The sequence below is a fragment of the Canis lupus genome, chromosome 9 (genome assembly GCF_048164855.1).
Source record: "Canis lupus baileyi chromosome 9, mCanLup2.hap1, whole genome shotgun sequence".
NCBI lineage: Eukaryota > Metazoa > Chordata > Mammalia > Carnivora > Canidae > Canis > Canis lupus.
Genome location: NC_132846.1, coordinates 54,278,357 through 54,293,264, shown reverse-complemented (window position 1 = coordinate 54,293,264; position 14,908 = coordinate 54,278,357). Strand labels below are relative to the sequence as shown.

General features: G+C 38.5%; 1 long non-coding RNA gene across 1 annotated transcript in view; it reads left to right on the top strand.

Annotated features, from left to right (window-relative positions):
- Window positions 1-14,908, top strand: part of LOC140639456 (uncharacterized) — a 130,957-nt gene that overhangs the window by 46,266 nt on the left and 69,783 nt on the right. The window contains exon 2 of the long non-coding RNA XR_012036168.1: window positions 6,095-6,219. This is a non-coding gene — a long non-coding RNA (uncharacterized lncRNA). The remainder of the gene's footprint in view (window positions 1-6,094; window positions 6,220-14,908) is intronic.

Here is a 14,908-nt window from a genome sequence, read left to right as displayed (position 1 = left end):
AGGAGAGGTAGTTGCTGCTTCCCAGAAGAGGTTTAAGGAGTGTAACAGTATGCCACTGTTATCATTCTGCCAGGCAGGTACCTTTAGCCTCGCTTTTGAGCCTGATTATATGTGCCTCAGTCTCCAGTTTGATGATCAGTTGCAACATTTATCTCAGTTACTGAGATTTTGCAGTTGGTTATAAAGTTCTTTCAGTTAAATATTTGAGCTGTTGGTGGTTAATTTGAAAGATAACTTCAATTTGTGACTTCACTGATGACTTCTTTTTTAACCTCCTGCTTAATGTATACACTTCACTCTTGTTCATTGTCAGAGACAGGTTTACCGTGAATCAAATGAAGCTCAGGCTTTAAGACCCCTTGCTTGCATGATCCCCTTCCAAGTCTCTAGCAAGAGCTCTTGTAATGCAATCAGATTTGTGTAAAATTTGAAAATATAAAATAATCTAGCAAAAAATCAGTTATAACCACCTGTGTACTTTCACAATCAATTTTGTGTCCTTTTTCTTAAAGAAGGACCCCCAAATTTCATAAACTTTAAAGCTAACAAACCTCGATCTGTCTCCTTCATTATAATAAATACTTCTTAAAAGATTGTAGATATTAGATTAGGAAAGTGTGATGTGTCCAGATAGCCACCACGAGGTTGCTTTCAAAATAGCTATCTATGCAAAGGAATATCCTTAATGCAGACAAAATTTGTTTGTATATTTTATTTTTCCTGTCTGCGCGTTCCTCTGAGATTTTTCCAAAATTGAGATCTTTCTCTGATCTTGGGAGTTTAAATCAGGTAAGATATGTGTGGCACTTAAGACAGGGAATGTGCATAGTAAGTCCTTAGTGAATGCTAGCTATAATAATTAATGTCGTGTTTATTTCCTCCAAATTTTGCAGCCTTGTGTATCTTTTTCTACCACTCCTCACTAAAGGGACTAATTCGACTGTCACCCTGAGAAATGCTCCATTCCTCAGAAGTGTCATTTGTTTTTCTTCTCTGCTATTGAAAACATTTCTCTCATTATTTTTGGCCATCTGGAAGAATAATATAATAAAATTCTTTATGATGGGCCACCAAAAGTGATGGTGGCTTAACACAATGTCCTAAGGTGGCACAGTAGAAGAGTGTAGGAGCTGAATGCTAGTTACATTACTTATTGGTTAGGTGACCACCCTAACTTCACTTATTCCTGGGCAGGTTGTGGGGGTAGGGAACAATGAGAGATAATACTTATTTTACAGGGATGTTTTTAGGAATGAGTATGTAAAGCACTTATCACAGTGTCTGGAATAGACTGGGCACTAATAAATGGGCATTATTGTAACCAGACCACTCTTGATAATGCAGTATCTGAACCCAAAAGAAGGCACCTTTAATGGAGAAATTCAGATAATTTTTTGTTAGTTAGGGAAATATTCAGAGGCATGGTGATTTATCTAGTGTTTCTCAAATCTGGTGTAGTTAAAATTCCTATGCTTATGAACAGCTCTATGTTTCCTAAGATATTAGGATTAAGAACAATGAAAAGATAATATTCTGGCATACTTACAAATGCTGATAAGTTATCTCATAGGCTCACTTGCAGGATTTCACAGCCTTTGCATTAAATTCTAGATCTAACTTATGGCCTTTGATTACTAGAATGTAATAAAAATGTTATCAGAATAAAATTTGAATTTATTTGCCTGATACAACCTTACACTGGATTTATGTACAAGTTTAAGTAATAATTGGTAATAGTTAAGACTTAGAGAAAAAGAACTTACTAGCAAATGTAATCCTCAAATCTCACTTGAATCTCCTCCTAATTGTCTTCACAACCAGGGATTTGAATTATTGATTTCTACCTTATCTGGAAATTTAAAGGAAAATATCCATAGTATTTCCTTAATTTGTTTGAATAAACTATTTGTTATTATTTTGTTTTTATACTAAATGTGTAGATTGTCTCTTAACTACTTTGTCTACAGGGCCAAAGTTGATAAAATATTCACCTGAATTTGGAGATGTCTATAGTCTCAAGGGCACTAGACTGCACTGATACACATAAGATGGATAATGTATGACATAAGAGTATATGTAGCCCTTTTATATTTTATTTATTTAAAAATTTTTATTAGAGTTCAATTTGCCAACATATAGCATAACACCCAGTGCTCATATGTAGCCCTTTTAAAAATAAATACCTACTAAGTATGAAAAATATAAGTCTAGACTACGAGGTTCTTAAGGGCAGCGTCTAGCAGAATGCCTAGAACATAGTCAAAACTCAATATATATGTGTTAAATGAGTAAATGAATGAGTTGACTTGAATTTAATTAAGTAGGGTGGTTTGGACTTGGTAAGGAAAGTCCATGAAATATACTGAAAAAAAATATGAATCTTTGAGCCTCTTCGAGGATAGTCAGAGGCTTTGAGGGCTTAGAAAGGTATTTAGTTACTATATAGGCCAACTGCCTCATTTTACCCCAGGGAGACTGAATAACTTCTATAAACCAGGGATGAAGCCAGGATATGGTATGGAGGGCAAATGAGGTATACATGAAAACACTATTGTATACTCTGTCTCCATGTAAATCAGTAAATCATAATCAGATTTTATGGAATGATATTAAGAAAGCTAGTGCTATGTCAATGGTGAGATTTGGTTTCTTCTGAGATTACTTTTTAAATTTATTTTTATTTTTTGAGATTATTTATATTTACTTATAATTATCAATTTCTTTTAGATTAACTCCAAGACTGTCCATGAGATTTTGTTATAAGGGAAAACTATAGTATTGCATATTGTCTGAAAAAAAAAAAAAGACATGATCTTGGCCAAGGTGTTTGGAAATATGTCTTTCAAAGGTTTCTATTGTAATGAGGTGTGACATATATTATGTACATGGTATAAGTGAAAGTTTAGGAGCTGTGAAGAATAGGAAGTAAGTTTTACACTATCAACAAAACCTGAAGCACATCAATCCACATGGCTTCAATTAGTGTCAACCCCCATTTAGTTGATCATGGAAAGAAGGGGAACAAAACAAGAGAGCACTGTGCTTCTGAGGTTGTGAAACACCCCACTACAGGAATTTGGGTTCCTAGACTCGTGTGTGTGTGTGTGTGTGTGTGTGTGTGTGTGTGTGTGACAGAGAGAGAGAATTTTGATTCATTGGATATCTGAGTCCTTTGAGGTATTTGGCTTCCTTAACCTCACACAAAGCTACTTGCTTAGGGAGTGTAAGGAACAGATCACAGTAAAGCTGGCATGTATCGGCTCAAAAAACTGGTCAGCTTTTTTGGTCCCAACGGAAATTTAGCTTCAGCCAAACTTTTAAAATCCTTTGAACAACCCTCTGGGCTGGTGCTTCTAAGAGTGGTTCTTCCCATTAGTAGTCGCCATGAGGTTTGAACTAGTTCCCTCTCCATCTCAGTTTTGAAGATCACTGGTGAACAAATCAGGGTTTGGGCTAATGATCTGTAGGATCAGTAAGGCACCCCAAACTAAAATGCATTGTCCTAAAACAAGAGATAAACAAGACTATTCTTATTGGTGAGTAAAAGACAGTAGGAAAAGTTATAAAATTCAGGTGTGTCAAAAGCATTATGTGAGTCTTGCCAGCATGAGACCAGTAAGTACTAAAGGAGAGTTATAGCTACAGGTGGGAAATATTAAATTACTATTTTTGTACTTCCTAGTGCCCTCAAAAGTTTTGGCAGAGATATGACTATAGGCTGCTGCCCTGGCTGTACAAAAAAAAAGAGAAGAATTTAGTAGAGAAAATTGAATTCATGATCTGTACTCATAGAGTTGGACTTGAATGAGCAAATGTTAGTTTTTCAGTGAAAAAATTTCTATAAACTGAAATTAAATTGATTTGATGGCTCTGAAGCTTACACATTTGGGTGTCCTCTTTAAAGAATCTTTTGAAATGTCAATTTGTGGTAGAGATAGGAGGCTCACAATCCTATGTGGGGAAAAAAAAAGTTAGGCATAGCATAAAAGAGATTTCATTAAAATATTCCCAGTATTTTCAAAATTAATCTTGCACCACCTGCTATTCTAGAAAAACACTGAATAAATAAAATGTTTCTCAAGCATGACTGGTGTACCCAAATTTGAGCGCTAGTTAGGACTTTTGCCAAAATATACATTTACTTTGCTAGCTTCGGGGAATGAAACTAGCAAATGGATGGCACTTCTAAGTACACGAATATCTTTTTGGTATATATGAAATGAAGGCGTTTAAAAGAAAAAGAAACTTCCATTCACACAAATCTTTTTCTTGTTAATATTCCAGAGCTAAGAGTTGCTTGTAACATTTGGGAGGGTGAGGAAAGTGGAGAAGTATCTCTGGTATTCAGCTTTAGGTGGAACCAACCACATTAGCTCTACTTTTATTGTAGCACATTTTTCCTTTCCTGAATTTTCAATCCTTTCTACATTACCTTTGACCAGTGACCACTGCCTGGAATTTCCCTAGGTGTGTATATATAATAACTAGAAAGACTATACCATGTAGAATAAAAATAGTGTTTCTTATCTGTATGTCATTTGCTTGTACCAACCTAGCCATTCTATGATTAGGGCAGATTGTATTTTTCCAACCTCAAAGAATGTGTTCTACTAATTCCTTTCAAATTCTTCTCACTCAGTGAACGATTCAGAAGGAAAATGCTCAGATTCAGGTGAAGGCGGTCATACCAAATACTTGCCAGACCACAAAAACTTCAGCAGCCTGGGTTTAAGACTGATTTTAGTCACTTAAGAATCTGGGGATGAAAATACTGTTTGTAGGGAACTGGTAGGAATTCTGCAAATGTCACAAGGGCAGAGATCAGATCTGTCACTATTCGGTTGAAAAATGGCTCGTCAGTCTTCTTTAATGACTTTCTTCCTCTCTTTATCATCATTATTCTGATTCCTAGACCCTGTGAGTTTCCAGGATTCCAGGATTAGAGTGTCTTTCCCTGGAGACATTGACATTCAGCCCTGATAATCCTCCTTTGGGGAAGATGATTTGCCCCATGTTGATTTTCTCTTCCTTGTGCTTTGGTCTTCATGCCTTAACCCAGTGGTTCTCAAATGTGAACATTTGAACCACTGGGCAACTTGCTGAGCACAACATCCCCATCCACTCTGGAGTTTCTGACTCTGGAGAATTTGGGGTACTCAACAGTTCCCAGGTGTGGCTGATGCTGCTGGTCCCAGGACCACACATGGAGAACCATTGTGCTAACTAGCCATCAATACCCATTCTCAGAACATTCCACTTTTCTGTTGTGTGAAAGTCATATATTTTTCTTTTTCCTCTTTTGAGACCATTTCTCCCCTCACTGGTTTTCAAATATGATGCTAAATATGCCGAACTTGCTTAGGTCTTACCATCTGATATAATAGCACTCAAAATATGTAGTTTTCATCTCACATTGTTCATCTGGGCATTCTAGTGTTGCAACTGGTTACCTAAGGATGATATGACATCATCAACTATCACAGACCACCTCCTGAATTATGTAAGTCAAGCAGACAAGGACAAAGCAAGGGTCACAGTAGAATTCTGTGCTGTGATGCAAGCTTATTTCTGTTTAATGATGGAGTTCTTTGCCCCAATGATATTGTTTGCTCATCAACCCAGGCCCCAGCTATCAGTACAGGTATTCCCTAAATAAATATTTTGGAAAACAGAGGGGTCTATGTTTTCATTCAGTGATGCATTTATTTTCAAAGTATTTTTAAATCAATTATGCATAAGTTGTTCAGGAGATCTCAAAGTGGATCATTCAAGTTGGACACTACCAATAGGCAATAACCCTTGCTAAGTGTAATATAAATGCCAAGGAAGCAGTGTGTCTTGTCAAATTCCCCCAAGGGCAAGCAATGCAGCAGCTGCAGATCTGTCCAAAGTGGCCTGATGGTGGGGGCGGGGGTGGTGGTGGTGGTGGTACATGTCAGTACTTTGAGGATCCTGGCTCCATCCTTACCCGTGGGAGAACCTTCGCATGTGATCAGAGCTACAATTATAATGGGACTTGACAAAGTAATTGAGAGAGGCAGTTGCTTTTGCAATGTTCAGGACTAGTTCAATGGATTTTCTTCCCTGTTTTCAGCATTCAGCAGCTTTGGTGACCAGCTACGTCGTTTGGCAGCGGGCTAAAGTGCTCACAATTGCACAGAGCAAGGAGCATGCTGTACAGTGATGTTCCAGTTTAAAAGGACAGAGCTGCAAACAAAGGTAGGCTTTTATTTGGGGTAGCATCCTTTCAACTGCACAAAATCTCATGCCCGACCACATGCCAACCACCATTGCGGTGCTCACAGCGCTGGGCATATGTCTTCACTCTCTGATTCTTGAATCCTGGGTGGGGGAGGGGTACTCAATGTCAGCATCTTGTCCTGAGTTTCCTATTTATTGAACTCTCTCCAGATCTCACTTCCCTCTTTACTAGTTTCAGCACCTAACCCCACCTTCTTTTTGGGCCTATATTTTATTAAGATGATTATTTTTGGCAGGTGGTTTGGTCCCCTGAATGTAAAATTCAGCATTCTCTTTTGATGGGAGAAATTTCAGCCTTCACATAGAATAGAGTAAGCCTTGTCCTGCCTATCCACAGGTCAATAGGGAAAGTAGCTGCCTGCAGAATGCAGTGATACTTCCCTTTCATTGCACCTGTTGCACCTGTCACAGTTAACCGTTCTATATATTTGAGTGGCTATTTGAGCAAAATCTATCTTCCTTACTGAACATGGGCCACTGTGAAGACAACATCTACCTATTTTGCTGTTGAGACTATTTGGTCTCAAGTGCCTATCAGAGTGCCTGGCTCAGAGCAGCCAAAGGATACTTGTAGGGAAGAAAAGAATATACATCTCAAGTGTATCAGTTGAATCATGGGATGTCCTTAGCTGATCTTAAATACAGTTTGGGAATGCTAATCTGCTTTGGAAAGGATTATGTGGAAATATCTAAGTTTCATTGAGGTTTTTTGTTTGTTTGTTGTTTCAGTTTATTTTGAGGGACATTGAAATGATGGTATTTGTTGGGTGGAAACAGATGAACAATGTATCACCCAGTAAGAAGAAACACTAACTATGATGAATTATACCCACCTTCTTCTATTCTAGTAAATCATTACTGAAATATATAGATTGTTAGAGCTTTATAGATTAAGTTTCTCACAACTTTGGAAGTATGATTTTTAGTAGTTTTTCTAGGCTTATTGTAACAATTATCACAGACTGGGTGTGATAAAATTTATTGTATCACAGTTTTGGAGACTTGAAGTCTGAGATCAAGGTGTTAGCAGGGTTGGATACTTCAGAGGACTGTGAAGGGGAATCTGTTCCATGATTCTCTCCTAGCTTCTTGTGGTTCTTGGTCATCTTTGGCATCCCTTGGCTTGTAGAAGCATCTCCTTGAGCTCTGCCTTCATGTTCACATGGTGTTCTCTCTGTGAAGCTGTGTCTTCTTATAAGGACACCAGTCATGTTGGCTTGGGGCTGCCCCACTCCAGGATGACCTCATCTGAACTAATAACATCTGCAACAACCCTATTTCCAAATAAGGTCACTTTCTGAGGTATTTGAGGTTAGGATTTCAACATATGATTTTCAGATGGACAGAATTCAACCATAACATGATCCAAGATGTAGCTATTGAAGAAAAGATACAACTGCTGAACCAGAATCTCTGCACCCAGAACTGCCTCCCCATGTTTCCTGCCACCTCCTTTCAGTGGCAGGGTTTCAGCCTTTTCTGATGCAGGTCAGGATAATGTTGGCTTGGCTATTAACTTGAATTTAATGAGTTGAACCTGTCTCAGAAAGCCAGCCAGCAGGTGAGTTGCCAGCTGGCACTTCTCTGTGTGCCATCTCCAGTGGCAGTTAGGGACACTGTGTGAGACAATATGAGAAGATTTCTGATGTCTGCAGAGGGGCAAACACTCCATTCCTCCTTGCTGCCATTTGCATAGCAGTCCCCTCTGCTCCACCCAGTGTGTGAAGAAGGCAAGAGAAGTTTCTAGAATAGTATGTGGTGTTGGCTACTCAGAACCCTACCATTGGTTGATGAACATCATTGATCTGTTCTGACAGAAGAGTTCCTATCAAGGGAAAACTAGGGTGATGAAATATCTTGGAACCATCCAACACAAATATTTTACTTCACCATAGTAAAGGGGGAAGGTAATGTTTGACTTCTGGCTCAATGTCCATGAGAAAGACCAATATGTAATCTTGTCTTTGGCTTATTATCAAGAGAACATGTTACATCACTTGCTTGTAGCTTCCAGGTCCTTAAAAAAGTAACTGGTTGAGATAAAGGGCTTCCCAATTTGTAAAATTCAGAGTCCATTGTCCTTGTTGATGCTGCCTGGGCTCTAGGGTACAGTCATTGATTTTGTTTTGGGATCAGTGAGAAATAAAGAGGGAGAGAGAGTGGGGGGAAGAATAAAGGGGGAGAGAGGGAAAGAATGAGAAAGAGAGAGAGAGATGCAAAGTTACAGCAAGGGGCTAGCACCATGGTAAATGGTTTGTCCACAGTGAGTTAGTAGCAGAGGTGGAAGTTGAATATGGATCTCTTGCTGAATAGGACAGAGTGCTCCTTTATAAAAAATATCGTCTGGTGAAGAGAGTGAGGAAAGAAGATAAGGGATAAAACTAAATAAGACGCAAAAAAAATGCAGTGGTAAGGATGAATGACAACTCCGAGAGAGGATTACACACTGTGGCCCTGCTTCAGCTCCTAACGTCATCTCAGATGAGGCACCCCAATGAAACAGGCCTTATCTTTCCTCATCTGAATGTGAGGGTACTGGGAAATCTCGTTTCTAAGGAAGTTTTACTGTAAACTTTCTATAATATTGTTTCAAGTCAATCTAGAATCTGAATTCCCTATACCTTTAGTTAGCTACATCTGTCTCTATAGTCTTTTTTAATTTAAAATTAAAATTTAATTTATTAACATATAGTGTATTATTATTTCAGAGGTAGAGTTCAATGATTTTCATCAGCTCTATATAAAACCCAGTGCTCATTACAACACATGCCCTCCTTAATGTCCATCACCCAGTTATCCCATCTGCCTGCCCACTCTCCTCCAGTGACCCTTAGTTTATTTCCTAGAGTTAAGAGTCTCTTATGGTTTGTCTCCCTCTCTGATTTTGTCTTATTTTTCTCTCCCTTCCCCTATGATCCTCTGTTTTGTTTCTTAAATTCCACATATGAGTAAAATCATATGATAATGTTGTCTTTGTCTATTGACTTATCTCACTTAACATAATACCCTCTAGTTCCATCCACATCTTTGCAAATGGTCAGATTTCATTTTTTTTCTGATGGCTGAGTAATATTCCAGTATATGTGTGTGTGTGTGTGTGTGTGTGTGTGTGTGTGTGTATGTCACATCTTCTATATCCATTTGTTTGTTGATAGACATCTGGACTCTTTCCATAGTTTGGTTATTGTGGACATTGCTGCTATAAACGTTGAGGTGCATGTGCCCACATGTGCATCACTATGTTTGTACCTTTGGATAAGTATTTAGTAGTGCATTGCTGGGTTGTAGGAATTCTCAACTTTTTGAGGAACCTCCTTACCGTTTTCCAGAGTGGCTGCATCAACTTGTACTTCTACCAACATTGTAAGAAGGTTCTCCTTTCTCCACATCCTCACCAATATTTGTTGTTTCCTAACTTATTAATATTAGCCATCTGACTGGTGTGAAGTGGTATTTCATTGTAGTTTTGATTTGTATTTCTATGATGCTGTGTCTCCATAATCTTAAAGTTTTATATAGTTAGTTTAAACTTCCATCTGATTGGTTCATGTTCTTTTATATACACTATTTATAATTTTCCTTTATGTCCATGGTTTTAGGGTGTCTGTGCCAAAAAATATACTCTAAAACTATTTTATAAGCAAGTGGCCAAAATTTAAAAAAATTGCCATTTTCAAAGCTAAGTACCTCAAAAAGATAAACCTCAATGGCAAAAAGTGAAATCAAATCCCCTCTACCAAATAGTAACTGAAACAAAGAAAAACTGTGTGTTCTAAAGTGGGATCCTTGGTGTGTTTTTTTCTTTAAGATTTATTTGTTTATTTTATAGAGAGTATGAGAGAGAGAGCACCAACGCACAATCAGTGGGGAAGGGCAGAAGGATGGAAACAGAACCAGACTCCCTGCTAAGCACAGAGCCCCACATGGGGTTCCATCTTAGGAGCCTGAGATCATGACCTGAGCTAGAATCAAGAGCTGGGTGCTTAGCTGACTAGCTACCCAGGTGCCCTTAAAGTAGTACATACACGATCCTGCCTCCAGTTCTTCAAACTATATTTCTTAGGATGGTTGTACACCAATAAGCATACAAGGAGAGCCAAAGTTCCTACTGAAGAAAGGCTTTAAGCCCTTTACTATGAATTTAAATCCATAGTAAATGGATATACTCAGTAAGTATCTAGTTGAGTGAAGGCCATTTTGAACTGATAGTCAAGGTGGCAGGAATTTATGAGAACTCACCTCCACACAGAAGGCCCTCACAGAAGCTCTAGTAAGCAGCATCCATAAATGCTCTCATTTTGGCCTTTGTGATGCTGTGTTGATAGATTATATTGGGAAGGTGGGAGACCATGTTGGGTACTGGTCAAAGATGCAGGCTTTCCAGAGCTCTGTGGTTGTTTTAAAATACTATTTTCACTTCTCACAACTGTGTGACCCTTGGTTAGCTGTTTCATTTTCAAATGCCTCAGTTTTCTTACGTTACTGGATGATGAATCTTAATACTTATCTTAATTTTCTTTTATGTGTGAGGATATAAATGAAATTATAAATGTAAAGTGGTCAGCAGAGTGGCATAGAGTAAATGATTAATAAATATTAAGTAATAATTATTATACTTCTGATATCCTCTTTTTTTCCAGCTTTGAAGCCAGGGCTGGCTGGATGGCTGGCTGGCTTAATTAATTAATTAATTAATTAATTATTTTTACATTTGTTTTTATTTAAGTTCGATTTGCCAACATATAGTCTAACACCTAACATCTAAAGTCTAACGTCAAGTGCCCTCCTCAGTGCTCATTACCCAGTTACTCGACCCCCCGGCCCACCGCCACCTCCCCTTCTGCAATGCTTTGTTTGTTTCCCAGAGTTAGGAATCTCTCATGGTTGGTCTCCCTCTCTAATTTTTCCTGCTCAGTTCCCCTCATTTCCCTTATAATCCCTTTCACCATTTCTTATATTCCAAGTATGAGTGAAACCATGATCTCCTCCTTCTTGGAGAAACTGACTCCACTACAATAATGGATTCAGAACTTATGGACTTTTCATCAATGTGGATCACTTGATTTTTAATCTGTCACTAATCACAAAGTTCCAAGTGTATCAGAACCTAACATTACCTCGTAGACCCAGATCTGAAGAGAAACAAAATACCCCTGAGGTAATGCTTGGGTGTGGTGGTGCTGCCGTCTTCAGAGCACCCAGTCCATTACAAGTCTGAACAATGTGATCCTTGCTCTTGGCACAAATGCTGTGCAAGGAAATGTCTGTTTTGTAAGAAGACAATTCAGACTTGTTTTTCAGGGCCTTCCATAACCTCAAACTTCTTAGCTGCAGCAGCAGCAAGAATTATTGAAGATGGGGCCCGGATGTTGTGAGAAAATGAAAAAGAAAAGGTAGTTTGCAACCTCAAGATAAGTAAATAGAAACAATAGAGGAAAAGAATACAAGAAAGGCATGAAAACAATGTGAATGAATATAAACATATATCCCTAGGTACAGGGGAATATAGAAATAACTTTAAAAGCTTACCCCATTTGAGTAAATGTCAACCCCCTCCTTGACTATGTCCAATAGTAGGGCAGTCCATGTCTTCTTAAGCATCCCACTCACTTTCTCTAGGGATTAGTTGGATATAACTTTGTAGTGGCAATAGTGAGGAGAAAAAACCCCAAATCTTTCTTTATTCAAACCTTGGTTTCCATCTGTTGCTTAAAATTTCTGAGCTTTGGATGTAAAATAAGGCCAATGTATAAATGAGCATCATGTTAGTACCTCCTTCATAAGATTGTTGTAGGGATTCAATGAGATAATAATCCATAGAACTAGAGCACAGTGCTTGGCACATGACTAACACTAATGAAACCAACTGAGTGTCCAATTAATTGTATAATGATTGAGCAGGTCTGTCTGGTTCCAATATTCTAAACTTCATCAATTTTTATGTCTCTGCACTTCTATTTCCTACTCTGTAATTAGGGATTCTACGAACACCTATCCCATGAAATTATTGAAAGAATTAGATGAGTTGACACAGATAAAGCTCTTTGAATAGTGCCTGACACATAGTAGGGTTTCATTTGATGTTAGCCATCATTGATGAAACTGTTCTTCTAACCATTTGCTACTTCTTTTTCTTCTCTTTTTGTGTAATGAGCATTCCTCACAAGCAGAACACCTGTGCCCTTCCCAGCTTGCTCTCTTCAGGAGAAATCTTCTAGAGTAGGATCTAACTGAAGCCAAAGCAGTAGGTTCATACCTCCAGAGGCACTCACATGTGCCTCCTAGGAATAAGAGTGGATGAAAATAAATTCATTTCCAGGGACGGGGCTGGGAGAACAAGCCACAGAGAAGGCCTGAGGGAGGGATGGGTGAGAAGTGAGTATGGTATAGAAAGAACATGGAGTACTCTGAGAAGGGGAGGCCCAGGACGTTTTTGAGATAATGTAGTTTATTTGGGATCCTGGCCATGTGGCAGATGGTGTGAATGGCTCTGACCGTGGAGGTCTTGCTCTGCCAGGTGCTTCTCACCTTTCATAAGCATGAAATCCACTTAGGTAATGCTTGGTACATATCCTACTGAATCCACAGTTTCTTCTTTAGTTTCTGGCAAAAAGTGTTGTTCGCAGGTCACACCCAGCCTATTCTATATTCATTCTGAGTGCATAGGACTATGAGATAATCATACCATGGGACTGAACTGGTTGAAATCTGTAAATCTTCTAAAAGTATCATTACCCGTTCATAATCCTTCTTTCCAATATTGCGTAAATCTCATTAGTACATACTTTTTTATTATTCATGTTATGGAAAAAATTGCTTTTTTGCCATTGAAAGAACAGTTGGTGTATGAGACTGAGGTGTTTTGTTCGAGCTGTTTGGTTTTATCTCCATGATAAAATCAAGGAATTTACCTCCAAATGTAGGAGACTCTTAACAGCCAGTGCTGTTCAGCCTTTTGCTTTTTACAGCAAGGACCCTCTGTGAAGGCCTGCAGTCACCGATATGAGGCCGGAACACTGTAGAGTGAGGACTTGGCTGAAATTGACTCTTATCTAGGAATGGTTCCTAGAAAGATGTGGGCCCATGCACCATCACAGGAACAGGAACCCTGCAGGGAACAAAATTAATTCTGTTGCAGGCTCTGCAGACAACCCCATGGCCCTTTGCCCGAAACATCTGTGTAGACTGGACAACAACCCCATAAAATGTAAATGTCTGTATACTGAGAATTGCAGGTTATTGGAGATTAGAGATTTTTTTTTTCAGAATTTACTTAATTTCATGATTTTTCTAGGCAAAGATGACATGAGTGTTAATGGAATTTTCATGACATTCCCAGTTTATTTAATTGGTTGTTTGACTCACAACACATGGTACAATTTCATATTATGTAAAGTGATTCTGTAAGTTTCAGTTTTCCAAATTACTACTATGACTACCACTTCCACTGCTGCTGCTACTTTTCCTTCTTCCCTCCCTCCCTCCCTTTTCCTTCTTGCTTCCTGCCTTTTTTTCTCATTTGGTTGCTGCCTAATACCAAATGAAATTTCTTGATATCATGGCCCCAAACTGCTAGGCAATGCAATAGTATGTGTCTGTGCATGTGATACCACACTCCTTCCTTTAGTATAGTGTAGTCTAAAGAGCCTTATTACAGAAGCAGCAGATCAAGATTCTCCTGTCACTGCTATCAGCCTGTACACTATAATAAGTGGGACACTTTTCTAAATCCCAGAGGGGTGTAGACCATATGACTTCTGGATTATATTTTAGCTGTCTGTGGACTGCAGCAAACCATAGTCTTCAGCCTTGAAAGGACTCCTAGGCATGGCCTGTTTGACTAAGCAGTCAAGGGGGTTGAGAAGCAAGGCAGTGGGGAGAGGGACTTTCTAATAGGATAAAAAAAAGGAGGGAAACTGGAGTATGGAAGCAGGGATTGTCCTTTGCTTTCTGAATGACTTAACCTCCCCATACTAATGAGCAGGGATAAGCCTGAAGAAATTGGCTTTGTCTCTCTCTTATTTCTATCCCATCTCAACTCCTCCAGGAAAGAGGATGCAAACCTTCCATAATTACCTATTTGATTCACTCTTAAGAGGCATTGCTCTAAGGGCTTTTTATGCCAAAGGACCAAATACATTTATACTGAGTCTGCATTTATTATTTGTGTCCTATCTGATATGTTAGACATGTAGATGGGGATTGTAGTTTCCAAACTTCAAAACTATACATTTCTAAAAATTTAGAGTAATGCAAGCCAAATATCTGGATAATAACTTAAAATTTCACTTTTGACTACTTTGGTTTATCAATATGAACTTTTTAGATCCAGCCTTCTATCAGTGACATAACAGTATAAAAAGTTTTAGGTGACTTAAATTTTTTTTTCCTCCATAGCACTGTATCTTCAAGTATCTTAATGAGATTTAGACGTTCTACCTTAATGTAATATAGCTGCTGAATGAAGTGTGCTGATCTCCATCAGATGCAGGCAGAAGGCAACTTCATTTTCCATTCCCTTACTCTTCCTTCATTTCTTTAAACCCATTGTCCCTCTAGGTACCTTCTTAGGTAAAGGACCTTAACTGCTCTAGGACAGTTGTTTCCCCACGTGCTGTGGACCACATATAGTACTTGGAAGACATTT